At 54.2% G+C, this 25,426-nt stretch overlaps 2 long non-coding RNA genes across 4 annotated transcripts; one reads left to right on the forward strand and one right to left on the reverse strand.

The window, feature by feature from the left end:
• Positions 1-3,060: 3,060 nt before the first annotated feature.
• On the reverse strand, positions 3,061-22,798 carry LOC132222558 (uncharacterized). 3 transcript variants are annotated; one of them, XR_009450258.1, is made up of 4 exons: positions 21,143-22,063; positions 19,766-19,905; positions 10,655-12,371; positions 8,276-10,384 (listed from the first exon to the last, which is right to left on the reverse strand). It is a non-coding gene; the product is annotated as an uncharacterized LOC132222558 (long non-coding RNA). The 3 variants fall into 3 exon arrangements; XR_009450256.1 differs by lacking the exons at positions 8,276-10,384; positions 10,655-12,371 and adding an exon at positions 3,061-3,714; XR_009450257.1 differs by lacking the exons at positions 8,276-10,384; positions 21,143-22,063 and adding an exon at positions 22,392-22,798.
• LOC132222559 (uncharacterized) lies at positions 12,329-25,073 on the forward strand. The gene is made up of 3 exons (XR_009450259.1): positions 12,329-12,432; positions 15,167-15,243; positions 24,366-25,073. It is a non-coding gene; the product is annotated as an uncharacterized LOC132222559 (long non-coding RNA).
• Positions 25,074-25,426: the final 353 nt, after the last annotated feature.

The raw sequence follows: 25,426 nt of genomic DNA on the forward strand, positions 1-25,426 counted from the left end.
GGAATCAAACCGTGACCTCCTGGGTCATAGGTCGATGCTCAACCACTGAGCCACGCCGGCCGGCTGGGCGACCTTAAAATATTTCTTCATGCAAAACCTCCAATTTCATATCCTCCCCCCATCACTCGAATTCCTTCTTTTCTCCCCTCCCTCCTTTCCTTCCCTCCTTTTCTTTCTTTCTTTCTCTCATAGTTTTCCGGGATCCAGTGGGAAAAAAACTGTGGCTGGCAGCCTCGCCTCTTGGTCTGATCATGGTCACTCCTGCTATCTGCCCTCTCCTCCCCACCCCACACCCTGGGGACTCGATCCTCCAAGTCCCTAGGCCTTCCATTTTTCTAGTCCCTTCCCCAAACTCAGAGTTCTGAAAAGACCATTCTCGCCTGGCCGGTGTGGCTCAGTGGTTAAGCATCAATCTATGAACCAAGAGGTCACGTGGTTCAATTCCCAGTCAGGGCACATGCCCGGGTTGCGGGCTCAATCCTCAGTGTGGGGTGTGCAGGAGGCAGCCGATCCATGGTTCTCCCTCATCATCGATGTTTCTCTCTCTCTCTCTCTCTCTCTCTCTCTCCCTTCCTCTCTGAAATCAATAAAAAAATATATATTTTAAAAGCCACGGAGAAAGTCAGCCCCACGCCGGCCTCGTGTCTGCCCGGGTGGACGCCCCCCTGCCCGGCCAGCAGAGCCTCTGAGGACGCGGCTGGCTGGCGAGAGCAGGGGTTCGCACTCATGGTTGGGGGACGGGAAGAAAGGGCCGGCCCCCGAGGAGGGTCAAGGGCGGGCTGTTTTGTTCTCTAGCAGCAAAACAGAGAGGCCACAGGAAACCACCCTCCGCGGAGGGCAAGTGAAGGCTGAGCCTGAAAACAAAAGTGGAGCGCGTCTCCTTGGAGCTGTTTATGTTACATAAGTCAAATAAACACAGGCAGGCGAGGACAGCCTCAGCCTTGGCGGGGGCCAGCGCCGCGGGGCCCGGGGCCCAGGGCCCAGGGCGGGCAGAGGGCGTCTCCTCCAGCCGCCGGTCAGAAGCGCTTCTCCCCAGCAACCACGCGGTTATAATACCAGGGGACACACCAGTGCACCTGAGCAGGGCAATCTGAATGCACGCAATAGAGGGGCGTCATTGCAGGACTTGTCAGTGCCTTTCTTTTCTGCAGCAAAGGAAATACATCCTCATCAGAGCGACGAGAAGAAGCAAAACTGACACCAGAAAGGCTCTTTTCTTTTTCTTTAAAATACATTGGTTTTAGAGAGGGAGAGGGAGAGAGAGAAACATCGATTATGAGAATCATGGACCGGCTGCCTCCTGCACGCCCCACACTGGGGATCGAGCCCGCAACCCGGGCATGTGCCCTGACCGGGAACCGAACCATGACCTACTGGTTCATAGGTCGGCGCTCAACCACTGAGCCATGCCAGCCAGGCCAAAAAGGCTATTTTAATTTGCAAATAAGGCACCTGAGCTGCTGGGAGGATCAGCAGGGGCCCAGAGCTCTCGGGCAAGGGGGAGGGACGGGGTGGGGGGCACTGGGCAGGCAGCCAACTAGCCAACTTCTGAGACTTCAGCCCCGTCGGGCAGTGCCACGGAGACTGTGTGAAGAAGGGAAATAGGAAAGCTACCAACTCCGTCCGTGAGCTCAGGCCCAGCAGCCCCAGGGCGGCCCGAAATCACGGTCTTGAAATCGAGAGAGCAGGCGAGAACCTTCTGCCGCGGGCAGTCTCCTGTGGTCTGCCAGGGACGGGAATAGAAATAGCAACTGAGAACACAGCCTCGCACGGGCTGAGGGCATCCATGGCCAACAGCTGCCCCTTAGTAGGCACTGGGGCCGTGTGAGGGGATCTCCTCTCTCTGAGGCTTGTGTTTAAAAATATATCTTGCTTCTGCTCAGGGGTTCGATTCCCGGTCAGGGCACATGCCCAGGTTGCAGGCTCCATCCCCACTGTAGGGTGTGCTGGAGGCAGCCAATCCATGATTCTCTCTCTCTCTCTCTCTCTCTCTCTCATCATTGATGTTTCTCTCTCTCTCTCTCTCTCTCTCTCTCTCTCTCTCTCTCCTCTCCCTTCCTCTCTGAAATCAATAAAAATATATTTTAAGAAATGAATAAATACTAGTAAAGCGCTTGGCAAGCGTCAAAGTCAAGATCGGGTGCTGAGCAATGCCCCCCTCGCCCACCCTAGCAGATGCATGACCTGTGCGCCCGCGGCCAAGTTCCGCTGACGGACCGCGGTGAGGGCTGTGCCCCTGGCCGGCTCCGCAGGGAGCTGCCTCGGCAGGAACCCCCGACACCAGGCAGGTCCCAACGCAGGCTCCGGGGAGAAAACAGCAGGTGATGAGCTGGAAGGCGGGAGGCTGCCAGGATCCACCCCTGGGCGCCCAGCGCCTGGCACCGCTTCTCCGAGGAGAGGCCGCGTGACCAGGTCACGGCAGGGTCAAGTGCGAGTCTGCCTCGGGGAACCCCTGGGGACTCCTTGTGGAAAACAACGGGCCCGGCAGCGCGACAGCTGCTTAAGGAAAGGGGTCCCTGGGGGAGCTCCCTGGGAGCCCTCTGCTTGCAGGAGGCGGTTGCCAGGGACACAGGAGGCAGACAGCGGGCGGGGCGGGAGGCCCAGGTGAACGCCAGGTTGTCAGTGGTCCCCAGCTCCGTGGAGACGTGAAATCGAACAGTGAGGATGAGGGTGACGAGGGTGACAATGGTCAGGGTTGGTGGGGCTTGAGGAACCGTCCCGTGAGCCGTTAGCCACATAGGCACCCCCACTCGTTCAGTTTGGGGGCTTTTGTTGCTGTTGTTGTTAATCCGCACCTGAGACAACTTTTCCATTGATTTTTAGAGAGCGTGGAAGGGAGGAGAGAGAGAGAGAGAGAGAGAGAGAGAGAGAGAGAGAGAGAGACATCGGTTGGCTGCCTCCCACCAGTGCCCTGACAGGGGCCAGGAATCGAACCTGCACCCAAGGTATGTGCCCTTGATTGGAATCGAACCCAGGACCCTTTGGTGCAAGGGCCAGTGCTCTATCCATTGAGCTAAACTGGCCAGAGCTTTTTAAAAACAATATATTTTTATTGATTTCAGAGAGGAAGGGAAAGGGGGAGAGAGAGAAACATCAGTGATGACAGAGAATCATGGATGGGCTGCCCCCTGCACGCCCCCCACTGGGGATCGAGCTCACAGCCCAGAGATGTGCCCTGACTGGGAATGGAACCGTGACCTCCTGGTTCATAGGTTGATGCTCAACCACGGAGCCACCCCGGCCAGGCAGTTTGAGGGTCTTTTGAACAAAACACAACGCAGGTTTTTTGGCTGCCAGACAGTCGCAGCTACGTTCACCTCTGGTTTATGATGTGGGCGGATGGGTGGGGGGACATAGAGCCCAGGAAGACGCGACCCCGTGAGGAGGAAGGTGAGACCACCAGGCGGCACCCTCCGGGGGCGCGGGAGCCCCTGCCTCTGGGCCAGGGGCATTCCTTCTCCCCACGGCCCTGGACTTGACTCCTGGCTCAGCCACTGCCCGGGAGTGTGAGCTGGGGCACGTCCGTGCGTCTCTGTGAGGCTCAGCGTCCTGGCCCCTAAACTGGAGTCAATGACCTACCTGTCAGAACGGTTCCAGGCCATCAAAGGAAGCAGGTGACCCGGGCGGCCCGATAAATGTTTGCTGAGATGGCAAAATCGCAGTCTGTATACAGCAAGGCCTCTTATCTCCAAGGGTGTTGAGCCTCACAGTCACCTGGCGGGGAGAGAGGGGGCGGGGATTCAGGAGGCCTCCTGTCTCACCCCCGGGGGTTGGGGGCGGTTTGCGGGGGCAGGGCCCGGAGCCCAGATGTCCCTGCGGGCCGGTGACGGAGGCTGACGCACCGGCGTGTCCCCTGGACCCGGAGTGTGGGCTGCAGGGCTGTTGGGAGCTCGGCAGTTGGCAGATGTGCCTGCATCTCTCTGAGGCCCGCACTGCTCCCCACTGCCAAGGGGCACCCCTTCTCCCAGGCCCCCAGGGTAACCCCCCAGGGAACCGAGGGCCCAGAAAAGGCACCAGGGGGGAGCCGGCTCATTCTACTCTTTGTTTCTTTAAAAAAAAATTATTTATTTATTACTTTTTTGTTGTTGTTGTGAATCCTCATTTTTCCATTGATATTTACAGAGTGGAAGGGAGGGGGAGAGACAGAGAGAGAGAAACATCAATGTGAGAGAGACACATTGATTACTTGCCTTCCGTGCACACACACACCCCCCCACCCCCCACTGGGGCCTGAAACCGAGGTTCGTGCCCTTGATCAGAATAGAACCCATGACCCTTCCGCTCATGGCCGACGCTCTACCCACTGAGCAAACCGGTTAGGAGGTTCTAGTCCAGCGGTTCTCAACCTGTGGGTCGCGACCCCTTTGGCGGTCGAACGGGGTCGCCTAAGACCATCCTGCATATCAGATATTTCCATGACGATTCATCACAGTAGCAGCATGACAGTGATGAAGTAGCAACGAAAATAATTTTACGGTTGGGGGTCACAACATGAGGAACTGTATGTAAAGGGCCAGAAGGTTGAGAACCACTGCTCTAGTCTTTCCCGATGAACCTCCAGTTGCCACCACGGGCGACTCCCGGGCCTGCAGCTAACCTGCCTGTGCGGGCCGCCTCAATGAGCTCATTGGAAAGCCGTGGTTTCCGCGGTCACCTCTGTTCTCCCTTCCCTTTCTTCCCAACTCCCAGAGGCGGCTCCTGGGCGCTGAGATCTGGGGTCACACGCCACCTGGGCCCGAACAAGTCTGCGCGGCTGCCACCCTCCCGAGAGGGCAGAGCGGGTGGCGCTGGCCCCAGGCCGCCCCGTGTGGGCTTCTCGGCGGCACTGCCTTTGGCCGGCGTCTCATCCTCGCTCTTTATCGCCAAGCCCGTGGGGCGAGTGACAGCGGCATCGCAGCCTGAATGGGCTTGTCTGACGGAACAGCTTTCATCCCGGGCGCTGCTGCCCGCCTGTGAGGGAGGAACTCGGCGCGGAGGGCGGTCATTGCACACCGATTCCTCGCTGTCCTGTGCTTTGGGTTCCAACGCGTCGCATTTCGATCGCCCACCTCGCTGCGAGCCGTGAGGGAGAAGGCGGGCCTCGCGTGTGGTTAATATGTTTGTAAGAGACACACGCGGAGGCCCCACTCGGCTCTGAAGCAACAGCGCTCGGAGCTGACCAGCAGGCGAGGAGCTCTGCCAGGAACAAACAAGCACATTCAGAGAGTCCATGACTGCCCGGCTGACTGGCTCAGTGGTTGGGCACCGACCTATGAACCAGGAGGTCTCGGTTCGGTTCCCGGTCAGGGCACATGCCCGGGGTTGCAGGGCACATGCCAGTGAGGGGCGTGCAGGAAGCAGGCGATCCATGATTCTCTCTCATCATGGATGTTTCTATCTCTCTCTCTCCCTCTCCCTTCCTCTCTCTGAAATCAATAAAAACATATTAAAGGAATAAAATAAAATCTGTACATTACTTTCACATTAAGAATATGAGCAAGTTACTTTGATATTAGAAATGCACTAAAAATACAAGAAAAAAATTCATGTCAAGATATAAAATGAAAGCCTGGATGGTGTGGCTCAGTGGTTGAACATCAGCCTAGGAACCAGGAGGTCACGGTTCAATTCCCGGTCAGGGCACACGCCCGGGTTGCAGGCTCCATCCCAGTGTGGGGCGTGCAGGAGGCAGCCGATCCATGACTCTCTCTCATCACTGATGTTTCTCTCTCTCTCTTTCCTCTCTTCCTCTCAGAAATTAATAAAAATATATTTAAAATAATAATGATGATGTTCATTTTTACAGGAACTCAGATAAGGATGATTACACCTTGTGCCCCAGGCCCTCTAAATAGATCTCCACAGGAGGGCAAGAATTAATTCAATTCCAGGCCACAGCACCGCCCAAAGCTCCACAGGGTGGCATAACGGGACCAAGTCCCTGCCGGGGAGACAGAGGGAAAGCAGATAGATGCGTTCCCACCCCAGGTATTCACGCCCACGCCGATTGCGAGGGGGGAACTCGATGGGCCAGGGGCTGAGCCAGTGCGGCGGCTCTCACGGTTTATTACACGCAATCTGCAGGGATGCTGTTTCCACACTTAATGGCGATCCCATCCCGAGTCACTGTCTATTTCCCATCTTCACCGGCAGCACAGCCACCCCGAGCTGGCGCTGGGCCGTAAATACCGGGTCCCCTAAAGCCACTGCCGCCTTCTATAGGGTGTCCCAAAATTCACGCAAGATTTGAATTTTGCCTGAGCATTAACAACAACAACAACAACAACAACAGAAAATAAAAGCCTAATTTTACTTGGTTTATTGAATCAGATTCTAATATCTGTTGCCCTTTGATTTCAATCCCTTCCATTTGATCAGCATGACCCAGTACCAATGATGGCCCAGGAGCAGGGACAAGAAAGACCAATGAAGACCGCGGCTTTGCGGATGTGCCAGGAAAGCCGTGGAGGCCATTGACCCGATGTGCTATTCTATCCATAACCCTAGACTGTATACTTTATGAATCAATAAAATATTTACAATTTTTGGTTATAAACCTGGGTTTTCTATCAAAATTACTTCTTGCGTGAATTTTGGGACACCCTATAGCTGCGCCTTTTCGTGTGTGCATGTGTGTGTGTGTGTGCGTGTCTGACTCCCGCGCACGCGTTGGCAGCCTTCCAGGCTCAGGGAGAGGAGAAAGCCATCCTGAGCATCCCAACAGCCTCGTTTTGATCTGCGATACCGAGCAGCTCATTTCCACTTCACAGGCCCTGCTGCGAGAGACAAATCCCAGACGCTGAAGGGGCGGGAGGAGCGGAGGGCCCGGGAGGCAGGGAGGGCGGCTGGCGGAGGGAGGAGGGCGCGGGAGGGAGGATGAAAGCGGAGCAGGGCCGCGTGTATGAAGCTGTTTTTCTTTTGGTGAAAAGGAGCACTTATCAGTGATTTCATAGATCACGGGAGAGATGGCTTCCTGCCAGTTTCCAAGAATGCAAACAAGCCCACTGACATCATTCGCTAAAAATAGCCGGGCGTCTGCCGTAGGTGAAGCCATAACCTCGGGAGGGGACGTGGTTCTCTCCGGTTACATGTTTATGATGATCGGGCTGGCGGGCTCCTGTCCTCGGTAGGATCAGGGCCGGGTCCAAGGAGGAATGGGGCGCGAAGATCCCACAGACAATTTTGGGGGTGATGGAGGGAGCCCCGTGCCCGCTGCCTCCCCGGATGCCCAGCGGAGCCTGGCTTTGTGGGGGGAAGAATGGGGGTGGTGCTTTGGTTGTTGTGGATTTTCAAAGCCCTGGTGTGGCCCGGCCGGTGTGGCTCAGTGGTTGAGCGTCGACCTAGGAACCAGGAGGTCACGTTTCAATTCCCAGTCAGGGCACATGTCCGGGTTGCGGGCTCCATCCCCAGTGTGGGGCGTGCAGGAGGCAGCCGACCCATGATTCTCTCTCATCATCGATGTTTCTATCTCTCTCTCTCCCTCCCTTCCTCTCGGAAATCAATAAAAATGTATTAAAAATAAAAATAAAAAGCCTGGCGTGTGTGTGTGTGTGTGTGTGTGTGTGTTTGCACGCACTGTATTTCCACGTCTCCAAACCAGTAAGGAGACTTCCCTGGCCAGGTTGGCTCAGTGGATTCAGTGTCAGCCTGTGGATTGAAGGGTCCCAGGTTCGATTCTGGTCAAGGGCACGTACCTCAGTTGGAGGCTCCTCCCCAGCCTGGGCCCTGGTCGGGGTGCGTGCAGGAGGCAACCAATCAATGTGTTTCTCTCACATCGAAGTTTCTCTCTGTCTCTCCCTCTCTCTTCCACTCTCTCTAAAAATCAATGGAAAAATACCGTCGGGTGAGGATTAGCAACAACAACAACAGAAAAACACCAGTAAGGAGAGCTGGCTGAAGACAACCAACTCCAGGCTCAGGGATGGTCATGAGGTAGGGGCAGAGGCGCGTGGCCACAGGGGAGAGTGGGGGTGAGGTCTGAGGGGGAGCTGGCTGAGTTTCTCTGTTCTGTAGGCCGGCAGGTGAGGATGGATGCTCATTGGATGGGTCTGGACCCCACCCCCCCACACCCCTCCTCCTCCTGGGCCTCGAAGCTTCGATTCCACCCCAGAGCCGATGTGCAATGAGACCTGAGACGCCTGCCTCCTCCTCTCCCCGCTAACCCTCCTCCCGGCTCAGCCCCGGGGTTCACCCTGAGGAGGGGATGCCAGCCTCCAGGGCCTGGAGGTACGGGCGGGCGGAAGGGGCGGCTGGAGGGAGAAGAGGGGAGAAGAAAATCAGTGCGGGGAGACATCACCATGTCTCTTCACAGTCAGGGAGGCAGGAGCGGCGGTTACCATGGCAACGGGTGCCCGGGCAGCACCGGGGGAAGGAGAGGGCCGGGTAGAAGGAGGAAAGAGAAAAAGGCACGGAACACGTTTGAAGCATCCAAGGGGGAAGCCATGGCGCGTCTCACTTCCCACGGGAGAGAGGACGTTACGGAGCCCAGAGGACGCCCGCTGCCACCACCCTGGGAGGGGCAGGGGCGCCCGGACGCTGTGACCCCACGGGAGACTGCGTGCTCCGCGGGGCATGGCCGTGGCGGCCTTGGGGAGCGACCTTGGGGATCAGGCCCTTGCTTATTTCATCACCACCTGTTCTCCTCCAAGAGGAAGGACAAAGCACTTTGCTCCAGGAAGCAGCCGCGCTGCTGTTTAAGGCAGAAGCAGAACATCAGGAACCCGGACCGCGTGGCTCAGGGGTTGAGCGTCGACCTAGGAACCAGGAAGTCTCGGTTCGATTCCCGGTCAGGGCACGTGCCCGGGTTGCAGGCTCCATCCCCAGTGTCGGGTGTGCAAGAGGCAGCCGGTCCGTGATTCTCTCTCATCATGGATGTTTCTCTCTCCCTCTCCCTTCTTCTCTGAAATCAATAAAAATATGTTTAAAAATAAATAAAAAGGGCCTTGTGAGGCTGGGCCTGTTTGGGGAGGACAGGCTGCTGCCCCAGGGCCATGGCTCGCCGGGCCCCGCCGGGCGGGAGTGGGTGGGTGGGTCGGGGGAACACGGAGGAGAGGGTGTTTCTGGTGACGGAACCGTTGCCGGGGCCTCCAGCCGGGAGCCTGCACCAGCCTGCGGCCGGGAGGGAGGAGGCCCGACCCGCATTCTCACGGCCCAAGCCCTGGATTCCAGAGGACTGCGCTCCTAGACGGAGGAAAGACAGGCTCCGGCCCTCTCTCCTGCCCGGGGACCGAAACACCGCATTGCTCCTCTGGACTCTGGTTTCCCCGCTGCCTTTCCTATTGTTTCCAGATGTTGTCAGAGGAGGAGCCGGCCTTTCAGACAGACATCTTTGTCTTCCGGCTGATTCACCTCCTGAGGTCTCATCGGAGCTATTTTTTTCAAAAAATATTTTTTTTATTGGTTTCAGAGAGGAAATGAGAGGGAGGGAGAGAGAGAGAGAGAGAGAGAGAGAGAGAGAGAAGCATCAATGATGAGAGAGAATCATCCATCGACTGCCTCCTGCACGTCCCCCCCTGGGGATCGAGCCTGCAACCCAGGCATGTGCCCTTGACCGGGAGTCGGACCAGGGACCCTTCAGTCCGCAGGCCGACGCTCTATCCACTGAGCCAAACTGGCCAGGGCTAAGTCAACTCCCCTTTAGAAAAAAGCATCACTTGTAGTAAACAGTACGGAGGGCTGTGCGCTTCCCTTCATGATGAATAAAGTGACGTGCGGCCACGCTGATGGAGGCGGTGTCACAGGGAAGTGCGCCAGCATTGGACGCTGCTGGAACCGCACGTCTTATCAGGGAGCCCTTTACACTTGAAATATGCAAAACGCACACGAAAGTTTAGCCGCGGAGGTAACATTAAATATTTAATGCCACAATTAAGTCTTATTAACAGCCGGCTCTTTCTATTATCTTGCAGATTAAACCTTCACAGCGACATATCGTCTCTTTCGTCTCTATCCCTGAAGCCGTGTGCTTTTCGTCATGATGTGGGAGGTCTTTTCGTCAACATTGGATGACTATGGGAAGTTCACATCAACAAGACTTGGTACTTCCGATGTAACGACTCTACGGTGATAAGGATACATGACTGTTTGATACCGGGCTCTCTCGGCAACAGTCACGTCGCTGGGTTTGTCGCCGAGGAGGGGAGACGCGGGTCCGAGGAGGGACGAATGGCTAGCGGCACGTTCCGCCATGCGTCTTGACTTATTTATTTAATCTATGATCCTTCAGGGAGCCGCACTGTGGGAGGAACCTGTTTGCAAACCGACAACGAAACCTGATCGGTAATATTTTCGGTTTAATCCTATTTTGTGGGAATGACGGCTTGCCTATCTCTTCAGAGGTCCTATTTGCTTCCCGTTTTTGCCTCGTTTGTGTCCTCGTTTGGTCTATCAGAGTTTATTTTTATTTCTTTATAGATTTTTATTGATTTCGGAGAGGAAAGGAGAGGGAGAAAGAGATAGAAACATCAATGATCAGAGAGAATCATGGATCCGCTGCCTCCTGCACACCCCACACTGGGGATCGAGCCCACAACCTGGGCCTGTGCCCTGACCAGGAACCGAACCATGACCTCCTGGTTCATAGGTCGATGCTCAACCACTGAGCCACACCGGCCCAGCGGGTCTACCAGAGCTTAAACAGCTCGGCCCCTTCCCTCTCCGGGACATGAAGGCTTACCCTGATGGTCTCCAAGATTTTTCCTTTTGTGCCAAAGGATCCAGGTTTTCCATCCTGGACCAAGTGAAACAAATGCATGCAGACCTCCTGGCTTTGGGTTAGGACAGTGACTGCAGGGAGCAGGCGGGAGGGGGTCGATCCACGCGAAGCGTGCGATGCACCTGGCGACCCTCTGCCCTGCGCCACGTGCGTGCGGCAGCCGCATCCCCCGGCACCACACCTCGGGGCCGTCCGGGAGCTGCGTCCCGTCCACTCCCACTCCTGGCTCGCACACCGCAGACTGCTGACCTTCAACAGAGCTTTTTCTGAAACCTTCGCGCATCTTCCCTGAGGAGACCGTGGGGAGGATGATGCGATGTGGTCTGGTCGAGGTCAGGCCTGCAATGGCACCGCAAAGCACGTCTGGTCCAGACCCTGCTCAGCTTGCGAGCGGAGAGCGGGCACCAGAGCGCAGACGGCGTCGTGCGGGTCAGAACAGGGCGCCCCTCGCCTTCCTGCCAAAGCTCTCTCTCTTCTGCAGGGGCGTCTGCACTTTCAAAAAGCCACAGCCTGTGCCCAAGAGCCCTGACCACAGAAGTGCGCAGCCGGAGGCAGGAGAGGGTCGAGTAATTAGCGACCTGCAGGTAGGCCAGAGGGACCCATGTTCATGTCATCCAGAACCTATCGGCCCTGGCCAGCCGGCCGGCGGGGCTCAGTGGTGGAGCGTCGACTTAGGAACCAGGAGGTCACGGTTCAATTCGGGTTGCGGGCTCGATCCCCAGTGTGGGGCTTGCAGGAGGCAGCCGATCCATGACTCTCTCTCATCATTGATGTTTCTCTCTCTCTCTCTCCCTCTCCCTTCCTCTCTGAAATCAATAGAAATATGTCTTAAAAAGGAAAAGAAAAAAGAAAAAATATCCTCAGGTGAGGATTAACAAGGCAGAAGAAAAAGAAAAGGTGGGAGGAGATGTCATCTGGTCCCAAACTCAAGTCCGGGGTAAGTCCCTCATTTGCTGGTGAGAGGATGGGGGTACACTGAGGGGTCACCCGGGAGAGGCAGCCCTGAGACTGTTTGCTCACAGACACTGCGACACCAGGCCCAGAGCTCTGCTGGCTTCTCCCTGTGCTGAATACCAATTATTTCTCTTCTGCCGGAAACCCAGCATTGACCTTGAAAATCGCATGCACGTTGGTAAACACATTCCGGTTGCCTCACCAGACATGGAAATCTGGGCTTTGCATGTGACCTCAAGACACACTTGCTCCCGGAACGGCCGCCTCCAGGTCTCAGCCCAGCTGGGCCGGCGTCCAGTGGATCCGGGGCCCAGGAGGGGAGGAGAAGAGTCGGAAGGAAGCTGATGCCTTCATCCGAGGCCCTCTGATCTGGAATCCGGCTGCGCTCCCCGGGCCCACGCCCCCCAGCTTCTCCCAGTCTTCCCTCCGGCATCTTAGGACTTGGGCTTTGAGCCACTTAATCTGACAAACGAAAATCACCCTGAAATCGGAGTGAAAAAAAGGGATCGGATGTTGTCCACAGTGGACGCGGGTGAACCTGGTTTGCTCTGAGCCCCTGCAGTTCCTTGCTCTGTGCGAGGTGCAGGAGCATGTTCGACGGCAAAGGCCGGCAGGCTTCCGACGGTGACTCAGACGTCAGGAATTTGCTTTGGTTTCCTGACTGGGTTGCCTTGTTTATCAGCCACGGGGCACGAAACATGCCACAGCAATGAACACAGTTGACCTGTCACACGGGGGAAAGGGAGTGCTCAGCAGGCTGAGTCACTGCTCGGCTGGAGGTGGGGGTGAGACACCCCTCGGAATCCAGAGCCGGCTGCCAGGCTGCGGGCTGAGTAACAAAGAGAAGCAGGTCTCGGGCTGACCGGACACACCCTTCGTCTTATGAAATCCCGGGCTTGTAAAAAAAACCTGCAAGTGAAAATGTCTGAAGTAGCTCTAGGTTCACTCTTCTTTTGTTTTTGTTTGTTTGTTTTGTTTTTTAATCTTCACCTGAGCATATTTTTCCATTGATTTTTAGGGAGAGTGGAAGAGAGAGGGAGAGACAGAGAGAAACATCGATGTGAGAGAAACACATCGATTGGTTGCCTCCTGCACATGCCCTGACCAGGGCCTGAGCCAGGGAGGAGCCTGCAACAGAGGTACCTGCCCTTGACCGGAATCGAACCCGGGACCCTTTGGTCCACAGGCCAGGGCTGTAGCCACTGAGCCAAACTGGCCAGGGCGACTCTTCCTTTGTAACAAGAATTGTGCTCAAGGTTGCGTGGAAGTGGGGCATTTAACTAACAACTGTGGCCAGGGTGACAGTTCTTAATCCAGGGAACCCTCTCTATACAACTTCACATTTGAATGCATTTTGGGGGAGTCTGAGTTCTGCATTAGGGGGAGAGAGAGAGGGAGAAGCCTCAATGATGAGAGAGAATCATGGATCAGCTGCCTCTTGCACACGCTCCCCACTGGGGATGGAGCCTGCAACCTGGGCATGTGCCCTGACCGGGAATCGAACCCCGACCTCCTGGTTCAGAGGTCGACACTCAACCGCTGAGCCACGCCAGCTGGCCTCATGTTCTCTATTTTTAAAAATAGACATATGAGGCGGGAAAGATAGGAGATGCCTACTCCACGTAATAGATAGAAGTCAAGTCTAGTTCGCTACACTTCACATTGAAATGTCAAAAGAACACTTTTCAAACTTTTTGCCCATGGAGCAGGGAGAGATGTTTAAAGGTTAGACCTCCCCCCCCCCCCAAAAAAAAAGTAATACTAATCAAAGAAAGACTGATGATACAGGTGAGGTGTTTGACCAAAGGTCGCTGCCACACCCAGCGAGGACACACACCTGGTGGGATCTGGGTTTTCCCAAGAGCCTTTATCTGGGTGATTAGGGACTGGGGGATAGAGCAAGGGTGAACTTGGCCAATCCTTTGCTACCTATGGGATCTAGTACACATGACCACACAGGTGTCATGAATGCCTGGAAGAAATGGAGCAGATCTTTTCCTTTTAAATATATTTTTATTGGTTTCAGAGAGGGAGAGAGAGAGATAAACATCAATGAGGAGAGAGAATCATGGATCGGCTGCCTCCTGCACGCCCCACACTGGGGATCCAGCCCGCCACCTGGGCATGTGCCCTGACCGAGAATCGAACCTGGGACCCTTCGGTCCCCAGGCTGATGCGCTATCCACTTAGCAAAACTGGCTAGGGCCCCCCAGTCTTTAAATCCACAGATAGCAATGCTATAGGATAGAATCCTTGGGTCATAATAAACAAACAGCGTATGGAGACGCTCCCTAAAGCAGGCCGTGGGAGAAGGATGATAAAGTCAAGGTCATCCGAGGGCAGATGTGGTCCCTGCTTTAACCTAACCAGAGAGACCATTACGATTTTGAAATGATGATATTCCCACAGGGGACTCAACCCAGCTAAGCAATGGCAGCCCAGCCGGTGTGGCTCAGTGGTTGAGCGTCGGCCTATGAACCAGGAGGTCACAGTTCGATTCTCGGTCAGGGCACATGCCTGGGTTGTAGGCTCAACCCCCAGTGGGGGGCGTGCAGGAGGCAGCCAATCCATGATTCTCTCTCATCATTGATAGCTCTCTCTCTCTCTCTCTCTCTCTCTCTCTCCCTTCCTCACTGACATCAATGGCAAATGTAACCACAACTTCTAGAGAAAAAGTGACTATTTTACCGAAGGGATTCAAAACCTTTTGCCATGTCCTGGCCAGCTAGCCAACTGGCCGCCCCTCTTGGGCCTGGGGATTGGGCTCCGGGCCTGGCTCTGTGGGTTCTGACCACCTCCCCCGGGAGTCCAGGCTGCTGTCCTCCCCACCCCCGGGTCCTGAATCCCAGCTCCCAGACAGTGATATCATCCATTATCAGGCTGCAGAAATAGCTGTCTCCCATGCAAACACACTTCCCCCTTATTTCCTTGGCGTTACGTCCCCCTGACAAATGGCTGGCAGCTTCAGGTAGGAAGTACAGCTCAGTGCAGCTTCAGAAAATTACAGAAAAAAAGGGGGGGGGGGGGCGAGCTCTAGCCAGTTTGACTCAGTGGACAGAGCGTCGGCCTGTGGACTGAAGGGTCCCGGGTTCGATTCCGGTCAAGGGCACATGCCCGGGCTGTGGGCTTGATCCCCAGTGTGGGGCGTGTAGGACGCAGCCGGTCCACGACTCTCTCTCATCACTGATGTTTCTCTCTCTCTCTCTCCCTTCCTCTCTGAAATCAATAAAAATAGAGTTTTTAAAAATAAGGAAGTGGTGGGAATGTCTGAACTAGGAGTCGGGGGCTGAGCCTCACGGTACCCCCCGAGTCCTCGGAACCCCAGACACGGCCCAGAGCGAGTCCCTCCCCGAACAGGTGCACAGAGCCGTCCTGGCTCCATCCCCTCCCTCGGCTCTCGGACTCCCTGCTGCATCGGGTGGAAAACAGCTCCGGACACTAGAAAGTCACTTAGAGGCCATCTCGGAGACACCCACACCTGATGCTCGAGCCGAGAATAGACAGTCTTCTATTTTGCAGGTTCCCAGGCGGTGAAACATCGATTTTCTTACGAAGAGGCATCGAGTCTAAATATTTTAAAGACCTTTCCGTCTAAGGTAAGTCCGAGGGCCTGTGAATAACGCAGGAGCGGAATGTAGGCGCCCCCCCCACCCCCACTGTGTGCTCAGGAGGGTTGATTTGATATCTTAGTTATTTTCACAGAGGAGTCTCGCGTCTCTCTCATGCGCCCCAAGAATAATTTTTTAAAACATTTTGTATTGGTTTCAGAGCGGAAGGGAGAGGGAGAGGGAGAAAGAAACATCCATGATGAGAGAGAATCATAGATCGGCTGCCTCCTGCACGCCCCAAACTGTGGATCGAGCCTGCAACCCAGGCACGTACCCAGACCGGGAATCAAACCGTGACCTCCTGGTTCATAGATCCAGGCTCAACCACTGAGCCACACTGGCTGGGCTCTCCCAGAATAATTTTCAAATCTGTTCTAGAAGTCCATGCATGACACAGCAGGTGACCATCTGGCCTCTGAGTCGGGCGTGCATGCATGCCCCTGTGTGCCTTTATGTGTGTGCATGTTTTGCCAGTGTGTGTGCCCATGTGTGCCTGTATGTGTGTGTGACCATCTGTGCATGCAAGTGTGTGTGCACCCCTGTGTGTGCATGTGTGTGATCGTGTGTGTGCCCATGTGTGCCTATATGTATGTGCGCATGTGGGTGTGCCTGTGTGCCTCTGTGTGTGTGCGCTCATGCATGCCTGTATGTGTGTGTGACCACCTGTGCATGCCATCGTACGTGCATCCCTGTGTGTGCATGTGTGTGATCGTGGTGCGCCCCTGTGTGCCTGTATATGTGTGTGCTTGTATGTGTGTGGGCGTGTCTGTGTGCCTCCATGTGTGTGCTCATGTGTGCCTGTATCCCTGTGTGCACATGTGTGTGGGCGTGCCCATGTGCCTCCGTGTGTGTGTCCATGGTTGTGCCTGTATCCCTGTGTGCACATGTGTGTGGGCGTGCCCGTGTGCCTCCATGTGTGTGTGTCCATGGTTGTGCCTATGCCGGCAGGGAGACCCGGCAGGACAGGCGAGTGAACTCTGTTCCCAAGCACAGGCAGGGCCTCACTCTGACGCGGACACGCCCGTGGGGCGGGAGGGGTGCAGACCCGGTGACACCCTAAGCCAGGAATCCCTTTCACCCACTGCAGACCGGGCATAGAAATATCTCCGCGGGCATCGCTCCCAAGGGGGGAGCCGTGCACTTTCAATGCCGCCTGTTCCAATCAAACTGCGCTGGGAGAGGAGGGTGTCAGACTGCACCGGGGTGCACTTCCAGGGCCTGGGAGGAGAGCGTGCCAAGTGGCCTTGGGGGACCCAGAGGGCCGTGCTGGCATCTGCCTCCTTCTGCAGAGAAGGGAGGTGACGCAGGGAAGGGGACAGTCTCCCCCAGTTACCAGTTCCCTTGGGAGGCCCGGGGCCAGCCCGGCAGCTGCTACCCCACACCCAGCGGGGACCCCTCCTGACGCCCCCCTCCCCTGCCCTGGGTTCCTGCTTCCTGCCCCAGCCACACGGGCACCATGGCCACCCCTCCACCAGCCTGCTTTGCACGCCACCCAAAAATAACAACATTTGATACCGGGCCTCTTAAGGCTTTGGCCGGGGTCGTGTTTCCAAATTCTTGACTTAAGTATTGTACATGAGAGCTCCATTTTTTTTTTCCCCAGTCGGGCTATTTTTTCCCTCCTTTTTTTTTTCCCTCTCGAGATGTTGGGAGAACCCCAACCCAGGAATCGGCACTTAATGGGTCACGGGGTATGAATGGCCGCGTTGAGATGTAACACAGAACCCTTTGTACTATGAGGCAACTGGACCTAAAAAAAGTGCCTCCCCCCGCAGCAGCCAGCACCGAGCAGGGCTGCGGGGGGAGGGGCAGCGCTGCCGAACACAGGCTCCGTCTATATTTGTCCACTACGGACATCTATTTACAGCCGGGCCGTGCACACAGGACACCCTATTCCCGCCAGAGGGGCTCACAGGACATCAGTCCGCATATATTTTTGTGCTGCTGATGGTGCGGAGACATAAACTCAGCGGGTAAAGTGACTGTGTGGGAGGGCGAATGCTGGGCTCTGGGTTCACAGCCCGAGCCCCAAGCTCTGTGATGGCCACTTCCTCCTCGGCCTGCAAAGTTTCTCATCCGTAAACCGGGGACCCACATGCCTGGTCCCTGACAGTCGGCTCTCAGTGACACGCGATACTTTGAAAAAAGCAGGAGATAAAATCTGAGGGCTCCCCTTTGCTTCGAGGCACTGTTTCAATATGAGATGGTGGCCAGGACGGTGTGGCTCAGTGGTGGAGCGTCGGCCTAGGAACCAGGAGGTCACGGTTCGATTCCCGGTCAGGGCACAGGCCCGGGTTGCAGGCTGAATCCCCAGTGAGGGGTGTGCAGGAGGCAGCCGATCCATGATTCTCTCTCCTCATTGATGTTTCTCTCTCTCTCCCTCTCCCTTCCTCTCTGGAACCAATAAAAATAGATCTTAAAAAGATAAATAAATATGAGATATTATCCTGACTAAAGTACATTTTCATCAGGGGGCCCAGTTCTTTGATGACGCTCTAGCATGACCCAAAGTATCTACGAATTTGCAACCCGTCGTCGTTGGAGGTGGAGACCGCAAGGGACCCCGAAATGGACTCAGGATCCCAGGCCCGCGGGCCTATTTCTGGGTGATGGCGGCAAGCCTTGGGTGGCGTTGTCAGGACGCCAGTTTGGGGGGCAGGGAAACGGACCGGCTGGAACGCAGGGCGTGTGACCCAGCAGCTGACAAGCGCAATCATTCTCAGAACCCTGTGGCCCCGAGTGAGTGCCCGCTACCGAGAAGCGGGTTTTTGAGAAACAGCAAGTTCAGGTTACAAGCCTACTGGGCAGAAACTTGAACTCCGGGGGCTGGCGGCGTGCCCCGGGCGCGCGGGGGGTGGGCCGGGGTTCTGGCCATTGAGTGTCCTAGGTTTAAATTCTGAGCCCGTAAGCAAAAAGAAAAAAAAATGGTTGGAAGGGTTCCCTTACCTTTTGGAAACTGCAAAACAAAACCTCCTTTGGCAAAGAGGCTCTTTCTTTGTAGGCTCTCCTGCTGGCTGCGGGGGCAGGGTTTGAATGTCCCAGTGGCCTGAATGGCCCGCTTCCGGTGGGTGGTGTGTGTGGGGGGAGGTGGCTGGCTGGGGCAGGCGGGGTTAACACTCTTGTTCGAGCTGTTGGACTCACCAGAAAGTTAACAAAAATAGTGGGGGTCAAAGCAGGGCCGTGCTGGGAGGGTTCTACTCATCGGTGGGGTTTAGTATTTCAGGGGCTGGTGTTTGAGGGGTTGCCAGGGCAGGGAAAGCAAGGAGGCGGGCGGGCAGGGCTGTGTGGTCCTAGTGCTCCGAGCTCGGGGGCAGCCCCTCTGACGCCGGGGACCGCCCTGAGCATGCACCTCATCCAACACGTTGCAGACTCCCCAGGAGGCTGCACCGGTCTCCTTCCTGCCCAGGCTCCATAAGGGAAGGCGACGTTCTCCCCCAGCCAGGGAAGGGGAGCCTGAGAAACAGCTTCCAACAGGAGGTCAGGGTTCGATTCCCTGTCGGGGCACGTGCCCGGGTCGCGGGCTCGATTCCCAGTGTGGGGCGTGCAGGAGGCAGCCGATCCATGATTCTCTCTCATCATTGATGTTTCTCTCTCCCTCTCCCTTCCTCTCTGAAATCAGTAAAAAAATACATTTTTAAAAAAATTTCTGTACCAATGAGGCCCCAGAGTGTTACTTGTCAATACTGGGAAGAAAAATGGTAAAAAAGGAGGAGATGGGATTTAGAGTTCGAAGATCTGGATGGAAATAGAGGCTTTGTTAGGAGCTATATGCCTTTAAGCGAGGCACTCGGCGTTTCTCTGCCTCCGTTTTCTGTTCCGTAAAAGGGCTCCTGACATGTTTGTTTTATAGGCTGTTACGAGGATTCAATGACCGGAGGGAAGCAAGGCCTTGGCCATCGCGAGGCGTGGTGTGAGTGCTCAGGAGAATAATGTCTTTTTCTGCACAGCTTAGAATTACGGCCTGTTACGGAGCGGCAGCCTTGCTGAATTCCCCCAGCGTCGTGCCCCTACCTGCCTCCGTCCCTAGCCCAGAAAGATGCTCAGGTCATAGGAAAACTGCAGAGGTCCGCCCGGCGTGGCTCGGTGGTTGAGCGTCGGCCTAGGAACCAGGAGGTCAGGGTTCGATTCCCGGTCAGGGCACATGCCCGGGTTGTGGGCTCCATCCCCAGTGGGGGGCGTGCAGGAGGCAGCCGATCCATGATTCTCTCTCATCATTGATGTCTCTCTCTCCCTTCCTCTCTGAAATCAATAAAAAAAATATATCTTTTTAAAAAGGAGGTGGAGCTGGAATTTCAGCATCAGTCTGATTCCAGAGAGAAATGTGTGGACAGAAAGACTGAGTGAGCCTGTGAGTGAATGAATGAATGACTATGGCCAGATGTAGGTTCTCTTCATGCCATTTTTTCTCTCCAATCTCTCACATGCCATCTCGTTTCCTGCCTGTGAGTCCTCTCGTCCATGATGAGTTCTGACCTCATTCCATAAAAGTCCTCCATCCCCATAAACTCACCGATGAGCGGTCCCAGGCTCAGTGGAGTCACCGATGATTCTCCGCTCGGGTAACGTTTGTCAACGGGACCTTGAATGCGTTTCCTTCGGTTGCTACAGATTTGTGGTGTTCACCATCTCTGAAGGCCCATCTGCAGAGAACTGGGATTTATAAGAAAATGAAACGATTTTTTTTTTACAAACCCAACATTTTTACTGAGGTCAAAATCCAATGAAGATGTCCTTTTGTCATCACACATCGTTTTTCTTGATTATTTTTTTAAAGGCAATATTGTCAAATATATCCTCATCCCCCACCCTCCCTTCCCTACCTGCCACCAGCCACACTAATAGCATGCTTGCTTTCATTTTTTAAAAGAGTCCTTATCCTTTTTACAAGATATTGTTATGGATGTCAGAGTGGAAGGGAGAGGGAGAGAGAGAGAGAAACATCCATGGTGAGAGAGAAGCATGGATCGGCTGCCTCCTGCACGCCCCCTACTGGGGATCGAGCCCACAACCCAGGCATGTGCCCTGACCGGGAATCGAACCGGGACCTCTTGGTTCATGGGTCGATGCTCAACCACTGAGCCACACCGGCCGGGCCCATCCTTGCTTTTAAATCTGTGAATGGAATTGGGTAAACATTTTCGGGTGGTTGATAGTTAAGCTGGTCCTCCACTAAACGAATCTGAGCACAGAACCTTTTAAGAAAAAGATTAACATCCTTTACTTATGGTCTGCGTTTTCACTTTCTTCCCACTAGGACTGTACACCGCCAAGGTGATGATAACTCACAGAGCACCTGGTCCCATGGGTGTCATAGGTACAGACTCAGGCCCAAGAGACGACACACCTTCTATGCCAGCAGGGGGCGCCCCTCCCCTCCCGTGCAGTGGTTCTCAACCTTCCTAACGCGGCGACCCTTTAATACAGTTCCTCATGCTGTGGTGACCCCCAGCCATAACATTATTTTCGTGGCTACTTCATCACTGTCATGTTGCTGCTGTTATGAATCGTCATGTAAATATCTGATATGCAGGATGTATTTTCATTGTTCGCGACCCACAGGTTGAGAACCGCTGCTCCAGTGTGTCACAGCTGTGGGCTATCACCCCCTTTCCTAGAACCGAAACTCGACGTGTCTAGGGGTACAGTTCACCCTGCCCAGGTACCTAATGGGCGTCACATATACCCAGTGCTTTCTCACGTCTGGTTGGCCAATGAAAAACCAAAAAAAAAACCAAACAGTTCTAGAGGTTTTCCCAGTTGGATTCCTGAGCCCCAGGGAGGTAAGTACACGGCAATTTAAATAAAATCAAGAAATAGAAGCACGATAGTGAACTGAATGGCCTGAAATGGCCTCCCGACGCCCAAGAACACGAGGAGATTTCCTGACCTTTGTCCCTGGGCGTCTGTGGACCTGGGACAGAAGTGGGCCGTTCTGAGCCTTCTCACACGCACTCGAGTTCACATCTCTGGGCACAGTTCCCTCGCGGAGATCTCGGAGGTGACTGCTGAGTCAGACAGACCAACAGCCACAGGACAAGAAGGTCCCAGGAATCCAACGGCACCCTGAAAAGACTTCCACGTTCCCCAATAAAATAATATAAGGAGCAGACTGTTTTGTATGACTTCCACTTGGAGATTCTAAAAATGGGTCCGGCCTGGGTGGCTCAGTGGTTGGGCTTCGACCTGTGAACCATGAGGTCCCGGTTTGATTCCCGGCCAGGGCACAGGCCCGGGGTGCGGGCTGGATCCCCAGGGTGGGGCGTGCAGGAGGCAGCTGACCCATGATTCTCTCACCATTTATGTTTCTCTCTCTCTCTCTCTCTCATGCCCTCTGAAATCAATAAAAAACATTTTTTTTTAAAATAAGTGGGCGACTGACTCCCCCGTGGGCATATCCTGAGTCTGCGTAAGGAGCACATGTTGATGAGCCTGCACCAGGCACTCGCTCCTAAGTCGGACGCACCTCATCACGACTGTTTACCCCGCCAGCCGGGAACACTTGCCTTATTATAGCCACAGACTTAAAAAAAGAAAAAAAAAAAAGCAGCAGCACAATTTCCAAAAAGGGAGTAACATTTGGGGCAGCTCTTCCTGTGCCTCTCCAACTTCTCCGACGGCGGGTTGGGGGGCCTGGCCGTGCAGCCCGCCTGTTTGATCTTTTCTGGGCCACAGGGGCGCACGGGGCGCGGGCCTCGCCGGGAGCCGGGCTCTGCCTTTATTTGGTTCAGCGCGCAGGGCAGGCCCAGTGCCTCCACGTGCCTGGGGGCCGGGCTCCTAATTATAGCAGCGGCAGCTGAGCAGCCGCCTGGCGCTGGGGCCCCCCTGGACGCAGGGCGCAGGGCAGGGGCAGGGACCGGGGAGGGGGTGGGGGTAGGGGGGAAGGCAGGGTTGCCGCCGGGGTCCCCAAGTGCACAAAGTGGGCGCGGTCTGTCCAGGAAAAGTTCTAGAAACAGCCAGCCAGGGAGCGCGGGGCGTCCGGGGTGCTGGAAACCGCCAGGGCCTCCTCTTCCCCTTTCCTTCCCCTGGGCGCACAGGGCACCGCCAGGCAGCTGTTTTGTTCCCTTTAGAAACGCCATTCCGAGCCACAGTGAGAAGTAAAAACAGAAAAGGCTACAATTGGATCCTCTGGGACTCACCTCGGGTGTTTGCAACGGTCCCTGATTTGCGTAAAGATAGCGGTTCCAGCGTGATGGGCGCGGGCGGAGTGAACTTGGCGCAGGACACCCCCTTGGACTTGAGACCGTGCGCCCAGGTCGGAGTCCAGCCCGGGTCTGGGGTGCAGGTGCCAGGAAGAGGCTCAGGGCTCCCGGAGAAGGTTCCGCACCTCCTGGGAGCAAACAAGCTCTGGGAGGTGGCGAGCGCCTCTCCCTGTGCGCGCACCTGTGGCGGACCTTCTGGGCCAGAGCCCAGGTGATGTGCCTCTCAATAGCTGTTAAAGGCCTGAGCTGTGGTGCATGGGCCCAGGGACTGAAGGGTCCCAGGTTCAATTCCAGCCAAGGGCACATACCTATGTCCTATGTAGGTTGCCCACAGGCGTGTGCACTCCAATCGATGTCTCCCCCTCTCCCCCCGCCCCCTCCCTTTCCCTCTCTCTAAAAATCGTTAGAAAAATATCCTCTGGTGAGGATTAACAACAGCAAAAATGCAGACATTTACAGGTGTTAGGTGATAACAGCAAGAACCATATGGGGCCGATGGAGTGAATATTGCTCCAAAACTTCTCTAATGACTGTCCCCCTCCCGTGAAATCCTGATTTCAGGGATATGTGGGGCACAGTACGTCTTTATCTTATGTAACACACACATACAAAGCTAATTGAATGGCAGTTTGGAGGCAGAAATAACAAAATGGGGGTGGGGGGGTGGGGAGAGGCTTTTAGCGTGGGGTTAAGGCACCCAAAGGCCTAGATTCAGTGGTTGGCAAACTCATTAGTCAACAGAGCCAAATATCAACAGTACGATTGAAATTGCTTTTGAGAGCCAAATTTTTTAAACTTAAACTATATAGGTAGGTACATTGTTATTAACTTAATTAGGGTACTCCCAAGGCTTAGGAAGAGCCACACTCAAGGGTCCAAAGAGCCGCATGTGGCTCGAGAGCCGCAGTTTGCTGACCACGGAGAACGCAGAAGGCCCCAAGCCAGCCAAGGCTGTGTGTAAAGAAGTGCTGATTTATTTAGACCCAGACAGTCCTTACGCCTATGGTCCATGTCTCTGCACAACTCTCCGTACTATGGTTAATATTTTATTTAAAAATTTTTATTGACTGATTTTAGAGAGGGGAAGAGAGAGAGAAGCAATCGATTAATTGTTCCTATGCATTCATTGGTTGTTTCTTGTATGTGCCCTGATCAGGGTTCGAACCCACAGCCTTGGTGTATCTGGATGACGCTCTAACCAACTGAGCGACCCAGCCAGGGCCGTTAATAGTTTAAAATCATACGATGAGAAAGGTACATTTTAGTAAGTTGAGGCTCACTTATCAGAGTCTCTCCATACATTGAAATGCACTTAGAACCTTACTTCCAGTGAAATCTATCAGAATTTATTTTCCCTGGAGATCTAAACAGCCATTTACAGTTCAAATACTGAAGTGCCATAGGAAAGATATGTTCTAAATGGCAGAGAAATAGGCAGTGACCTAAACCTTTATGGGCTAACGTTGCTCCCTGAGTCTACCTGAGTACGTAATCCAAACCCGACTCCTGCCTGGCTGGCGTGGCTCAGTGCTTGAGCGTCGACCTAGGAACCAGGAGGTCAGGGTTCGATTCCCGGTCAGGGCACATGCCTGGGTTGTGGGCTCGATCCCCGATGTGGGGCGTGCAGGAGGCAGCCGATCCATAATTCTCTCTTATCATGGATGTTTCTCTCCCTCTCTCTCCCTCTCTGAAATCAATAAAAAATATTTTTAAAAATAACAACCCCGACTCCTGGTGTGCGGGAGGCCTGTCCTCTCATGGGCATCTGGATGTTAGCTGATGGTGATGATATAGTAATTACTAAATAAAAGTAAGAGATGGGATCTACAGATTACATAACACGGCTCATTTCCCCCCCAAATAGAAACTATATTTAGAGATATTCAAATGTGACACTGTTACTCTCTGCAGGATGTCTTATCTCAGCATCAAGGGCTTCTGCAGAGTGGCTGGGAGATTATGCAATCGAACTTGTAACGCCCATTCAGAGGGTGAGCTCACCCGGAGCGCGGGTGCCTGCGAAGTAAACAGGAATGCCGTCCGTCTTGCCTCCAGACCTCGTCTGCCCCCGGGACAAAGTCACCTCCGGGAAGAGTCTCGGGGCTGATTCTGTGATGAATTTTACCTGCCTGAACAAGACTGGATGCACTAGGGATCTGAGTTTTAAAGGGCTAGTCTACCTTTTTAAAAATCGATTTTTTTCAAGATTGTATTATGCTGGCCAGCGTGGCTCGGTGTGACTGGCCTGGCTTGCAGGTTGAGCCTATCTAAAAACCAGGAGGTCTTGGTTTGATTCCCCGTCAGGGCACATGCCTGGGTTGTGGGCTTGATCCCCAGTGTGGGGTGTGCAGAAGGCAGCCGATCCGTAACTCTCTCTCATCATTGATATTTCTCTCTCTCCCTTCCTCTCTGAAATTAATAATAATATATATATATATATATATATATATATATATATATATATATTTATCTCCCTCTTCCTCTCTGAAATCAATAAACATATATTTTAAAAAAGATTATTTCATGGAAGAAACCATTTATACCATTGTAATAGGGTTATTCTATTAAGAAGATTTCACTCAATTCCCAACCTGTTTCTCAGATCCCAAATAAAAGAAGAGTTTCATGGCCCAATGTCAAAATTATTCTAAAGAGTGATTTGCCTACGGTATGCTTTTTGTCCTAACATAACTTTCGGTGGCTCCTATAAACTGTTTTATGCGGCTCAGTGCCAAAAGGCAGCACACAATATTAAATGATAAAAGCAGGTGTAGACTTCATATTCTATAACTAAAAAAAAAAAAATGTTAGACCCCAAGTTCACCGAGGAAAGCTGTATTGTCATGGGGAAGGAGAGGTAACCACAGGTCGATGGGTTAGCACAAAGCTCACTGTTAAATTGGGTACAAATGAATTTGTGAATGGGAAAGAGGGACGGTGTGGATATCCCTAATTATGGATTCGTCTGGGGT

Source organism: Myotis daubentonii, chromosome 20, assembly GCF_963259705.1.
Source record: "Myotis daubentonii chromosome 20, mMyoDau2.1, whole genome shotgun sequence".
Classification (NCBI taxonomy): Eukaryota; Metazoa; Chordata; class Mammalia; order Chiroptera; family Vespertilionidae; genus Myotis; species Myotis daubentonii.